The sequence below is a fragment of the Chlorocebus sabaeus genome, chromosome 9 (assembly GCF_047675955.1).
Source record: "Chlorocebus sabaeus isolate Y175 chromosome 9, mChlSab1.0.hap1, whole genome shotgun sequence".
In the NCBI taxonomy this organism is placed as follows: Eukaryota; Metazoa; Chordata; class Mammalia; order Primates; family Cercopithecidae; genus Chlorocebus; species Chlorocebus sabaeus.
The window spans coordinates 11,799,682-11,813,204 of record NC_132912.1 but is presented as its reverse complement, the minus strand read 5'-3'; the positions used below and the strand labels follow the sequence as shown (position 1 = coordinate 11,813,204).

The 13,523-nt window shown below is 44.4% G+C and overlaps 1 long non-coding RNA gene across 1 annotated transcript in view; it reads left to right on the top strand.

The window, feature by feature from the left end:
• Window positions 1-13,523, top strand: part of LOC140712358 (uncharacterized) — a 31,819-nt gene that overhangs the window by 13,911 nt on the left and 4,385 nt on the right. The window lies entirely within an intron of this gene.

Here is a 13,523-nt window from a genome sequence, read left to right as displayed (position 1 = left end):
GATTTCTTCCTTTTTTTTTTTGTGAGACGGAGTCTTGCTCTGTCGCCCAGGCTGGAGTGCAGTGGCCAGATCTCAGCTCACTGCAAGCTCCACCTCCCAGGTTTACGCCATTCTCCTGCCTCAGGCTCCCAAGTAGCTGGGACTACAGGCGCCCGACACCTCGCCCGGCTAGTTTTTTGTGTTTTTTTAGTAGAGACGGGGTTTCACCGTGTTAGTCAGGATGGTCTCGATCTCCTGACCTCGTGATCCACCCGTCTCGGCCTCCCAAAGTGCTGGGATTACAGACTTGAGCCACCGCGCCCGGCTTTTTTTTTTTTTTTGAGATGGAGTTTTGCTCTTGTTGCCCAGGCTGAAGAGCAGTGGCGGATATCAACTCCACACAACCTCCACCTCCCAAGTTCAAGCAACTCTCCTGCCTTAGCCTCTTGAGTAGCTGGGATTACAGGCATGCGCCACTGTGCCCAGCTAATTTTGTATATTTTTTAGTAGAGAGAGGTTTCTCCATGTTGGTCAGACTGGTCTCAAACTCCCGACCTCAGGTGATCCGCCCACCTCGGCCTCCCATAGTGCTGGGATTACAGGTGTGAGCCACCGCACCTGGCCGATTTCTTCCATTTTCAAGTATTCAAATCTGTTTTTTTTTTTTTTCCTTTTTGTGATGGCGTCTCTCTCTATTGCCCAGGCTGGAGTGTGATAGTGAGATCTTGGCTCACTGCAACCTCTGCCACCCAGTTCAAGTTATTCTCCTGCCTCAGCCTCCTGAGTAGCTGGAATTACAGGCATGAGCTACCACACTTCGTACTTTTCTGTTTGAAGTTTTCAAGCTGGGCACAGTGGCTCACGCCTGTAATCCCAACACTTTGGAAGGCCAAGGCAGCTGGATCACCTGAAGTCAGGAGTTCAAGACCAGCCTGGCCGATGTGGTGAAACCCTGTCTCTACTAAAAATACAAAAAATTAGCCAGGTGTGGTGGCAGGTACCTGTAATCCAGCTACTCGGGAGGCTGAGGCAGGAGAATCACGTGAACCTGAGAGGTCTGGAGGTTGTGGTGAGCCGAGATTGCACCACTGCACTCCAGCCTGAGCGACAGAGCGAGACTGCGTCTCAAAAAAAAAAAAAAAGAAAGAAATAACAATAGAATGATTTACCTCAAACTCTTCACAGTAAATTCCTATGGGAGAAGGGAGCTGTGTTCTTTCAGCCTGGAACTAAAGTGGGGCCTTAACGTTTCATTCTCTATACCACTGTATTGTTTGACAGTAAGCATATTCTAAATTATTACATCTGGTGATGTTGGTAACATCCTGTGTCCTTTCGGTGCCACTGTTGCTGTGTCTTACTTAACACTCAAGGTGGGGATAAATATCCCACGACTTATGTCTCTGGTTTGATAAGATGGAGTGAGGACATGAAACCAGGCCATGGTGGTGGCAGAGGACAGCGGGCAGAAGTGAGGAAATGAGTGAGAAGCGTTTCTCATCTGGGCCCCAGGCCCAGCAGCCCTGTAAGCTCACACTTGAAAAGAGGGCCCACCACCCGCTGACCAGAGAACTAGAGAAGTAACTGTCAGTCCAGAGATGGAGTTGGGGACACTTGGACCTAGGAGGTCCTGGAGACCCTCAGCTTCCTCTTCCCTTTCCCTTTAAGATAGAAGCTGTTCTTCTGCACCCCACCCTGCCATCATTTCCAAATGAAAGTGGAGTCAAAAGCTTCAAGTACGAAATACAACTTTTTTTTTGAGACAGAGTTTTGCTCTTGTTGCCCAGGCTGGAGTGCAATGGCGTGATCTTGGTTCACTGCAACCTCTGCCTCCTCAATTCAAGGGATCCTCCTGCCTCAGCCTCCCAAGTAACTGGGATTACAGGCGTGCGCCACCATGCCGGGTTTTAGTATTTTTGGTAGAGATGAGGTTTCACCGTGTTAGCCAGGCTGTTCTCGAACTCCTCACCTCAAGTGATCCACCCGCCTCAGCCTCCCAAAGTGCTGGGATTACAGGCGTGAGCCACTGTGCCCGGACAGATACACAACTTTAAATTGGTTCACCTGGAATGTGTCCATCCCTTTATTCAAAGCCCACCTCCCCTCATTCATTGACTGGCTGCACTTTTACCTTTGTAGGCCTCTGCCAGATAAAACATGTAACAGAATAGGCTTCATTCACCATCAACCAGCAAAGGCTTAGAGTTCTGCATCCACATCTCAACAATGTACAAACAATGGAGATGAATATGAGAGTAACACATATGATGAAGGAAATGGAAAGTTTGATGTGAGCATAAAACAATAAACTGTACAGATATATAATAAACTGTACAGAAATAATAAACAAGATCCAAAGACTACAAACAGAAAAACAGGCTGGGCATGGTGGCTCATGCCTGTAATCCCAGCACTTTGGGAGGCCGAGGCAGGCAGATCACGAGTCAAGAGATCGAGACTATCCTGGCCAACATGGTGAAACCCCATCTCTGCTAAAATTACAAAAATTAGCTGAGCATGGTGGCACGCACCTGTAGTCCCACCTACTCGGGGGCCTGAGGCAGGAGAATCACTTGAACCCGGGAGGCAGAGGTTGCAGTTAGCCAAGATCACGCCACTGCACTCCAGCCTGGCGACAGAGAGAGACTGTCTCAAAAAAAAAAAAAAAAACAAAGGGAACTAAAGCAAAAAGAAAAAAAGAGAAAGAGAGGGAGAGGAAAGAAGCAGATTTTTAAAGACTTGGTTGATCATGGCCGGGCGTAGTGGCTCACACCTGTAATCCCAGCACTTTGGGAGGCCAAGGCAGGTGGATCACGAGGCCAGGAGTTCAAGACCAACCTGGCTAAATGGTGAAACCCCATCTCTACTAAAAATACAAAAAAATTAGCCAGGCGCGGTGGCAGGTGCCTGTAGTCCCAGCTACTCGGGAGGCTGAGGCAGGAGAATTGCTTGAACCTGGGCGGAAGAGGTTACAGTGAGCCGAAATCGTGCCACTGCACTCCAGCCTGGACGACAGAGACTCTGTCTCGGAAAAAAAAAAAAAAAAAAAAAAAGACTTGGTTGATCACTTGCCTGTCATATTTGTAAAATATCACATTTTATATTTATGTTGTATGGAAACTCAAACCACTACCAAGATGCCCTTTTGTTTTGAGGTTTGTTACAAACAACATTTGTTCAAGATTTAGCCTGAGAGATTGCTTTTTCCTCTCAATCTACAAACATGTTGCTTAGGGCAGGAAATGTACATTCAACGAATAACTATGTTGAAAATACAATGCATCAAAGAATAGGCACGCTTTACTGTTTTTTTCTTTTGTGTGGAATTAAATCGCTGGAAGGAAGCCAAGGAAGTTACACATCTAACCTCCTGTTTCTGGCAGAACAGCCCTTAATTTGTTGATATTTGTAATCAAGTTCTTTTGGACCTTAGCTGTTATGGATTGATTTCTTTATTTTCCAGCCAACCAATTTTAATTGTTTTCATATTTCCATAAGGAAAGGAGATAAAGTGCTTTTATATAGATTATAAATGTATTCTACTTTTTATTAAAACCTGTGAATAAATATTCTTTTTTATTATCTACCTGAACATCAGTGTACCTCCTGCTATACATAGACATATGTTGATTTTTATTTAAGTCATTTCTGTCCAACCAAGTCACGGCACGGAATGAATCATTTGTTTCTTTCTTGTTTTTTGGAATGTAGTAGAATTTTCATTTTACTGAGTCTTAGTTTCTTCATCTGTAACATACAAGCATTTGCGGTACGAGTCACATGTATACATTATATACATTATCCTATAAACACACATGTACAGAGATGAAAACACTTTGGCTATAAAGTGCCAGAAAAATATTAGCTACTTTGTTCCCAATTCAATATAAGGGGTTGAATTTTTTTTTCAAAATATAGGTTAGGATAAGTGTGTACGTATAAGAAACATATGCAGCCAGGCGCGGTGACTCACGCCTGTAATCCCAGCACTTTGGGAGGCCGAGGTGGGTGGATCACCTGAAGTCAGGAGCTTGAGAACAAACAGCCTGGCCAACATGGTGAAACCCCATCTCTACTAAAAATACAAAAGTTAGCCAGGTGTGGTGGCACACACCTGTAATCCCAGTCACTGAGGCAGCAGAATCGATTGAACCTGGGAGGCAGACATTGCAGTGAGCTGAGATCGTGCCACTGCACTCCAGCCTGGGAGACAGAGCAAGACTCTGTCTCAAAAAAAAAAAAGAGGAAAGAAAGAAAGCATGTCCATTCTAACTCAGAAAAGTGGAAAGTGAAGATGTTGAATGGCCAATTGGATGTGTGGCTGTTAGACTCAGGATAGAGGTCTGAACTGTAGAAAAAAGATTGGGAGTTATCAGCCTGTCTGTGGAATTGAAGCCGAAGGTATGGATCAAGTCACATAAGGACAGTGTGGAGAAGTAGAAGTGATGAAGAGGACCTGGAGCCGAATCTGAACACATACTAGCTGTTTAAGGTAGAGCCCTTGAAACGGGTCAAGCGCTGTAGGCATGTCCGAAGACTGCAAGGCATCTGTGAGCATGCAGGTTTTAAGAATCCATTTTGAGATTCTCACTTCCGTTTGTAACTTCCCCCCACTTGCTCTGCCTGACAGCATGCCTGTGCTGGGGAGGTGGGGAGTGGGCTGGTGTCTCCGTTCTTATCTGTTCACTGTTGTCTTTCTTCCACTTTCCAAGAGAAAGGCAATACTCTTCGTAGCACCATATTGCATTTTACTGGACTGTGGAAAACCGCTGGGGCCCCAAACAAAGCGGCAATTAGGAACATTGATATTGGTTCTGAGACAGCAAATGAGTCCAGTGCCAGGTGACAGACCCTCTGTCAGCCAAGTGGCCTCCAGCTCTGCATTCAACAAAGCTGAAGTAGGACCTTACTGAATTGTCAGCTGTTAAATCCCTATAGATTGCTTGTGCTCATAGATCACTCTGTGATTTTTGGCTTAAACTCAAAAGGAGTTCAAACAATCGAAAGAAATTGCTATAAAAAAAATCTTCCTTTCCCTTCCACCATTTATGTGAATAAAGTGTCTCAGAGCTTCCATCTATAAAAATGAAAAAATAGGAATAAAATGGATGCCGAATCCTGCTTCACTCTAGCAAAAGGTCATATTTACCAACAGATAACTAAACTATAAGGGAAAAGACATTTTTATTTCCAGCCTTATCTATTAAATGATACATTTCCCATAAAAATTTTTATGGCAAGACGATAGTGACAGAAACCAGATCAGTGATTGCTCGGAACTAGGTATTAGGGGATTGCTTGCAAAGAGGCAAGAGAAAAATTTTGGGTTGAGGAAATGTTTTATATCTTGTTTTTTTTTTCTTTGAGACAGAGTCTCACTCTGTATCCCAGGCTGGAGTACAGTGGTGTGATCTCAGCCCACTGCAAACTCCGTCTCCAGAGTTCAAGTGATTCTCCTGCCTCAGCCTCCCAAGTGGCGGGGATTACAAGCATGTGCCAACATGCCTGGCTAATTTTTGTACTTTTTGTAGAAAAGGGTTTTGCCGTGTTGGCCAGGCTGGTCTGAAACTCCTGACCTCAAGTGATCTGCCTGCCTTGGCTTCTCAAAGGGCTGGGATTACAGGCACGAGCTACTGTGCCCAGCAAATATCTTGATCTTGATTGTGGTTTTGGTTGCATAACTGAACACAGTTGCCCATATTCATCAAAATGTGCACTTAAAATGGGTGAATTTGGGGGTGATGTAAATTACACCTCAGTAGAGCTGAGGGGAAGGCTTTTTTAATAATTATGTATCAAATTTATATTTAATCAATTGTGTACCAGTAATCATTGTAATAATACAATCCAGAGGAAATCTTTAATACTTAGAGGCCTGTAGCTATGGGACGTACAGACAATTTTAATTTATACCTATTTTCAGAGAAGTAAAGATAGTGAATGATAAAAAGACTATAAAGTATAAAACATATTTCATAAGGGTTCAATTCTGTGGGAAAATAAATAGGATATCAAAGAGAAAAATAAACTATATATTAATAAAATGCCAACTGTTAAAAACGTTTTTAAAATATGCAGTAGGCTATAACAAACCACCGTGTATTTGAGATTTCATTAGATTTATTTTGAAGAATGATATGATAGTTTTATTTTAAACATTGGTACTGGCCAGGCGCAGTGGCTAATGCTTGTCATTCCAATGCTTGGGGAGGCCGAGGCAGGAGGATCGCTTGAGCCCAAGAGTTTGAGACCAGCCTAGGCAACATATTCAACAACAACAAGCTGGGCATGGTGGTGCATGTCTGTAGTCCCATCTCTTTGGGAGGCTGAGGAGCACTTGAGCTCAAGAGTCTGAGGCTGTAGTGAGCTATGATCACACCACTGCACACCAGCCTGGGCAACACAGCAAGACCCTGTCTTTAAAAGGAAATAAAATAAAACAGAATATTGATACTTATAATATACTATAAAATTTATTCTTTGCAGCTATTTAGACTTAGGTTACCTTTTTGTGTCAACTGAAAAAATGTACAAGGAGAGTACATATTTGTTCAAAATATTTTTGGGAATAAAAAAAAAAAAGTGGTCTAAAAAAGAATAACCAGAAAGAGGCCGGGTGCAGTGGCTCTCACCTGTAATCCCAGCACTTTGGGAGGCCAAAGTGGGTGGGTCACAAGGTCAGGAGTTCGAGACCAGCCTGGCCAACATGGTGAAACCCCGTCTCTAATAAAAATACAAAAATTAGCTGGTCATGGTGGCAGGCACCTGTAATCCCAGTTGCTTGGAAGGCTGAGGCAGGAGAATCACTTGAACCCGGGAGGCGGAGGTTGCAGTGAGCCAAGATAGTGCCATTGTACTCCAGTCTGGGCGACAGAGTGAGACACTGTCTCAAAAAAATAAAATAAAATAATTAAAATAACCAGAAAGAAAGAAAGAAAATGATCTCAGAGAGAATGTTCATATAATTCTAAGAAGAGGAGTCACGCAGTGAAGTTACACTGTTTCAAGCCTCAGAGAGATCAAGGTAGAGCCCCAAGGTAACCTACTGAGGCTTTAATTTATGAGTGAATGTGTTGGGAGAGAGATTCTCACCTTTCCCCAGACCAAGAAGAGATTTTGAGTTTGGAGATGAAAGATTCCCTTGGCCTCTGGGACCTCAAAAAAAAAAAAAAAGGCTGAATTGCTTGAAGGCAAAAAAGGTGTCCAAGGAGATTGCAAAATTGGGAGTGAGATAGTGAGAGAAGTGTTTTAAAGAATGGGGAACTGGCCGGATGCGGTGGCTTGCACCTGTAATCCCAGCACTTTGGGAGGCCGAGGCGGGCGGATCACTTGAGGTCAGGAGTTGGAGAACAGCCTGGCCAACATGGTGAAACCCTGCCTCTACCAAAAATACAGAAATTAGCTGGGCATGGTGGTGGATGCCTGTAATCCCAGCTACTGGGGAGGTTGAGGCAGGAGAATTGCTTGAACCCAGGATGCAGAGGTTGTAGTGAGCTGAGATTGCACCACTGCGCTCCAGCCTGGATCACAGAGCATGACTCTGTCTCAAAAAAAAAAGAATGTGGAAATGAATGGAGGCCTGTGGATTCTCCTGATAACCCCCTGGGTAGGTGGCAGTGCTGTGTCTATCCAGGGAGGCGTCAGGTTTTCCAGCCTATGTAGAGACTGGCTTAGGACAGATGAAGGAGAGCCACTCACTTCCAAGGAAGCAAATGGCTGGACAAGAAGCATATCACTCCAGCCTTCATGCACCAAAGACGCAGCAGCCTACGATGTTCCATGCTGTCTAAAGCCTTCCTGAAACTTGCATGGCCCTGGGCCTGGGACAAAAGCCCCAGTAATGGCTGAGGTGGGATTTCCTCCTTACCCAGAGGGACAGGAAGCTCAGAAGCAGATGAATGTTTTAAGAAACATAGAAATGTAATATTTTTTGAAGTCTGTTGTTGCATATTAAAAGCCACTCCATAAGGAACGAAAAGTGTTAGGTTGGATTTGATAGCCGGGAGGTCATAGGCGCAGTTTCAGTAGGGTGTGGGGCATGATCTGGAGTCTATGAAGCGAGGAATGAGTGGGAGAAGAGGAAGTGGAGAAATACTTGCAGACTGCTATTTCAAGAAGCTTGGCTATGAATAGAAGGTGAGATGAAGGGCAGATACAGAGTGGAAGATTCAGCCGGGGCTGCTGAGAGCAATGTTGTGATGTGCAAGGCTGGACCGGAGACCAACCTGGTTGGGCTTCTTTTGGTTGTTTTCTTGGTATTTATAAAGGTAATTGTAAAGTAAGGCAAGCCATTGCAATCGCTGAACTCCCAAATCTCAGCGGCTGTGTGCCACACGAGAGAGTGTGGTTTCTCATGAAGATAAAGTCCGAGTGGTGGATCCTACTCAGTGAGCATGCTCAGCAGCAGAGATACGGAGACCCAGGCTCATCCCATCCGTGCCATCTTCCACACGTGGCTCCCAAAAGAGCATAGGGAATGGCCTTTGGGAGGTTTACCTGGGTGTGGACTGGAAGTGGTGCTCATCACTTCTGCCCACTTTGAGTAGAACTCAGTCCCATGACCACACCTGCCTGCAAAGGAGCTGGAAATGAAACGTAGCCGTGCACCCGGTCAGGACAGGAGGTGTATCTGATGGATGCACAGCTAGTCTCCGCCACATCATTCCACCCACTCGTTACTATGACCCGATTAGCTTGTATCTTAGCCTGGAGACCCCACCCTCAGTTTAGATGGTATCTTGACTGTGTTACTGCTCAAATACCTGTTCTAAGCTGTTTCCTGCCTGATCTATTCAAGTCTGGACTTCTTCTAGAGACTGTAAGGGAACCATCCCTGTTTATGACACAAGTCACAAAACCCCTAAATTCTTAGCTTGGGAAGGATCAGAGGGGAGGGTTTAGGGGGTTGGGGGGTATGGCAAGCAATAGGACCAGTCTCCCCGAAACACTTCTTTCTTGGGGTTTTCCTTTGGGGGTTCTCCACTGTGATGACCATTGGCCCCAGGGACTTTCTCCAGTAACAGTGTACCCCCAGTGTAAACAAAGTGTCCCTCCCACATCTGTGCAGGATGGCATTTTCAAAAAGACTGAGTTCTAAGGAAGGACAAATGAAAAATTAAGAGGTATTATATGTAAGCCAGAGGACCCTAGTCACACATAGCCATAGAATTGCTCACTGTTAGCCAGGCGCGGTGGCTCACACCTGTAATCCCAGCACTTTGGGAGGTCAAGGCAGGCGGATCACCTGAGGTCAGGAGTTCCAGACCAGCCTGGTCAACGTGGTGAAACCCCGTTTTCTACTAAAAATACAAAAAAAACTGGCAGGGTGCGATGGCTCACGCCTGTAATCCCGGCACTTTGGGAGGCCGAGGCGGACAGATCAGGAATTCAAGAGTTCGAAACCATCCTGGCCAAGCCAACATGGTGAAACCCTGTCTCTACTAAAAATACAAAAATTAGCTGGGTGTGGTGGCACATGCCTGCAGTCCCAGCCACTTGGGAGGCTGAGGCAGGAAAATCACTTGAACCTGGGAGGTGGAGGTTGCAGTGAGCTGAGATCACACCACTGCACTCTAGCCTAGGCAACAAAGCAAGACTGTCTCATTAAAAAAAAAAAAAAAATTACTCCCTGTCTACTGTCTCTCTTTTTTTTTGAGACAGAGTCTCTGTCTGTCACCCAGGCTGGAGTGCAGTGACATGATCTTGTCTCACTGCAGCCTTCGCCTGCTAGGTTCAAGTGATTCTCCTGCCTCAGCCTCCCGAGCAAGTGGGATTACAGGCACACACACCACCACATCCAGCTAATTTTTTGGTATTTTTAGTAGAGTCAGATTTCACCATGTTGGCCAGGCTGCTCTTGAACTCCTGACCTTAGGTCATCCACCCGCCTTGGCCTCCTAAACTGTTGGGATTACAGGCATGAGCCACTGCTCCCAGCTTGTCTCCTTTTTAAGTGCTGCAGGACTTCTTAATGTGGACAGTTGGATTTATCCCTGACCTGAGACACTCTTCTAGACTTGGATATCTGACTCTTTGTCTCAGTGTTGTATCAGCTTGGCTTACTGATGTGCCATCTTGCTTAGTCAGTTTGGACTGCCTCTGATGCCCTGGGTTTTGGAATGTGTTTCTTGGCCCCGGGCCTTGGTGTGTGTTTGTATGTGGATGTGTATTTGTGATAGTTCCAATCTGGACTATGTTTTCTGCTTTGGCCACTGAGCCTGTACCGTGGTTAGACTTACCCAGTGCTTCAAGCCTCATTGTGTTCCTCCGAGTTACTCTTTTGACAGCCTGTCTATAGACACCACAGCAGGACCCAACCCCCTGTTCCCTCTCCTGTACTTTTAGTTCCTGAGTGACCCAGTTCTATCTTGGGTAATTAGCAGACCAGGGACTGACCTCAACCTTCAAATGAGCTTAATCTCTCTATAACGAGGGTGTAGAATTATACAACGTTTGAACAACACACACAAATTGTGTTTACCCTGGTATTTAGCAAGCCCACAAGAGAGCCAGAAATCCACAAGGACAGTTATCTTAATGGAAGGGGGAGTCAAAGGGCACATGGTGGTCAAAGACAATGGGTGCTAGGAATTGAATGTTTGTATCCCTCACAAATTCGTATGTTGAAGTCCTTACCCTTAATTGATAGTCTTAGGAGATGGGGCTTTTGGGAGACAATTAGGTCATGAAGACGGAGCTCTCATGAATAGGAGTAGTGTCCTTATAAAAGGGACCCCAGAGAGCGCGCTCTGCACTTTTTGGCACATGAGGACAGAACAAGAAGGCGGTCATATGCAACCCGGAAGAGAGTCCTCACTAGAACCCAATGCTACTGCTGCCCTGATCTTGGATTTCCGGCCTCCAGACTATGAGGAAGAAGTTTCTGCTGTTTATAAGCCAGCCAGTCTATGGTACTCTGTTAGAGCAGCCCACCCTAACACAATGGGCAAGTGGGGGTGACTCCCGTGCTCATCACTTTGCCTCTGGCTTGGCTCTCAGAGATTCCTTTTTTTTTTTTTTTTTTTTAAAGACAGAGTTTTGCTCTTGTTGCCTAGGCTGGAGTGCAATGGCACAATCTTGGCTCACCACAACCTCTGCCTCTGGGGTTCAAGGGATTCTCCTGCCTCAGCCTCCTGAGTAGCTGGGATTACAGACATGAACCACCATGCCCGGCTAATTTTTTTGCGCTTTTAATAGAGACGGGGTTTCTCCGTTCTGGTCAGGCTGATCTCAAACTCCCGACCTCAGGTGATCCACCCGCCTTGGCCTCCCAAAGTGCTGGGATTACAGGAATCAGAGATTATTGCTTGGGCCCTAAGGAGAAAGGACTCTAATAAAAAAGCAACAATAAAAGGAGTGTTTTACAAAATTTTCTTGGGTCATTAGGGGGTCCAGGTGACATTTCAGGGGAGAAATATTCCAGGGGAGCTGGACCCTAGGAGGAATATGGTGGGTACCAGGCTATAGATGAAAGAGGACAAGACATGGGGGACTGGTGCCATTTGGGGAGGGCTGGAGTTTCTGTAATCTGAGTGACGTGGCTTGTGGAGATATGGGTTGCACATATCCTAGTAGGCACATCTGCACACACACATTGATACATACAGGACTTTAAAAGGTGAGGCAGCAGAATGCTATTCTGGAAGCTTTTTTCCCTCTGCATTACCCAAGCCAGAACAGAATTCTGGAATGTCATCAAGAAGATTTCATCCAGATTAAGCAAGATAACAATATTAAGAGTAAACAGATAAACAGAAACTTGAATTAGAATAAGAATATGATCAAGGTGTGAGGTTTTCTTACAGGAAATACTTTTCTGTTTTATGAAAAAAATATTAATAAGTGATCTAAATGTATAAGGTCTTGACCTATGAATATGAGAGGGAGAGACAGAATCTTTCCATTGAAGAATCTCCCAAGCTACATTAAAAAAGCAAGATAATGCCTGTATGAGCTTTAAAAAAGTCAACTTGTACACAAGAATTTGAAATGAAAAGCAAGTTCTGGAATCCACTTCTCCATACCTTACTGGCCCATCTTCTACTATTTCTAGTATTTTTTTCCCATAGCTCTAAATAATATGCATATACAGTGATTTCTTGATTTATAAATGTTGGGCACTGTATTTTAACTTCCTTATATCATAGTGGAGTATGTAACTTAAGATTAGCATCCTCTCCCATTTTCTTTCCAGTACAGTTAGAAAAAAATCTTCCATTTGTCTCTTAATTTCTATTTCCAAGCTAAAAAATGATACCCAACCCTCCATTTTTATTTTATAGATGGTATCTTTCAATTCCTCACTTAGGCAGATGAAAATCTTGCCTCTTGTTCTCTTTTCTTTACTACTCATCAGCATCATCATCCTTTTCTTCTTCACATCTCTATCAGCTGCATATTTTTTTTATTGTGAATGCTAATATTTAAAGTCTGATCAAGTTAACTGTAGTTAACTTTCCTATGATTTGTTGATAGATTAATTATAAAAGTTGATAATCAATGTGCAGTCAATATTTCTTTTCTGCTATCTAGAACTTAAAATTTTTCATATATTTGAGGCATTTTCCACCTAATCAGTTCTGGGGGAGGCAGAGCTCTTCTACTATTACAGGAAATAGAAAATGCAAATACTTTTAGCCTCCCAGCTTCCCTTGCTGGTATTGGGTAGGCATTTAACCCAGGGAGAGCCAATCTTATGCATCAGTATGTTTTAAATTGGGAGCAGCTCATGAAAAGAGTCATGGATATTGAGAATTTCTGGGCAGTGGTGGTGGTGGCAATGCATCCAGGTTCAGAGGCAGGAGAACGGTGGGGAAGGGACTCAGTGGTGCAGTACAACACCCACTGTCTAATGTGATTGGTTGGACAGCATCAACTACGTCATCTGTTGCTTAGCAATGGTGGTAATAGTGGGGTTCTCCCTGGACAGCCTCATTGTGGCTGTGGGCCCCACTGGGTAACTAATGAGCCTCCAGCAGTTCCCAGAGTCACTGATACCTTTCAAGAAATTCATTTTCTGTTCAAATCAGTTAGGGTTGATTTTCATAGTTTCTGATTAAGAGTCTTGATAAATGAACAATTGAAGAACTATCTTCTTATGTTTGTGAAAGCGTTATTCACTGTCAATTCATGTTCTTTTTTTGTTTATGAATTTAATATTACATATCTATGTCATTCTATAGAGAAAGTTCCAGTTATGAAGTTCAAATGCATTTTCTGGCTGGCCACAGTGGCTCATGCCTACAGTCCCAGCACTTTGGGAGGCTAAGGCGGGACAATCACTTGAGCCCAAGAATTTGAGACCAGTCTGGGCAACATAGTGAGATTGCATCTTTACTAAAAATAAAAAATTAGGTGTGCTGGTGTGCACCTGTGATGCCAGCTATTTGGGGAGCTGAGGTTGGAAGATCGCTTGAGCCTGGGAGGTCAAGGCTGCAGTGAGCTGTGATCATGCCACTGCACTCCAGCCTGAGTGACAGATCGTGACCCTGCCTCAAGCAACAACAACAACACAATGCATATCCTCAAGTATATCCAAACTTGAA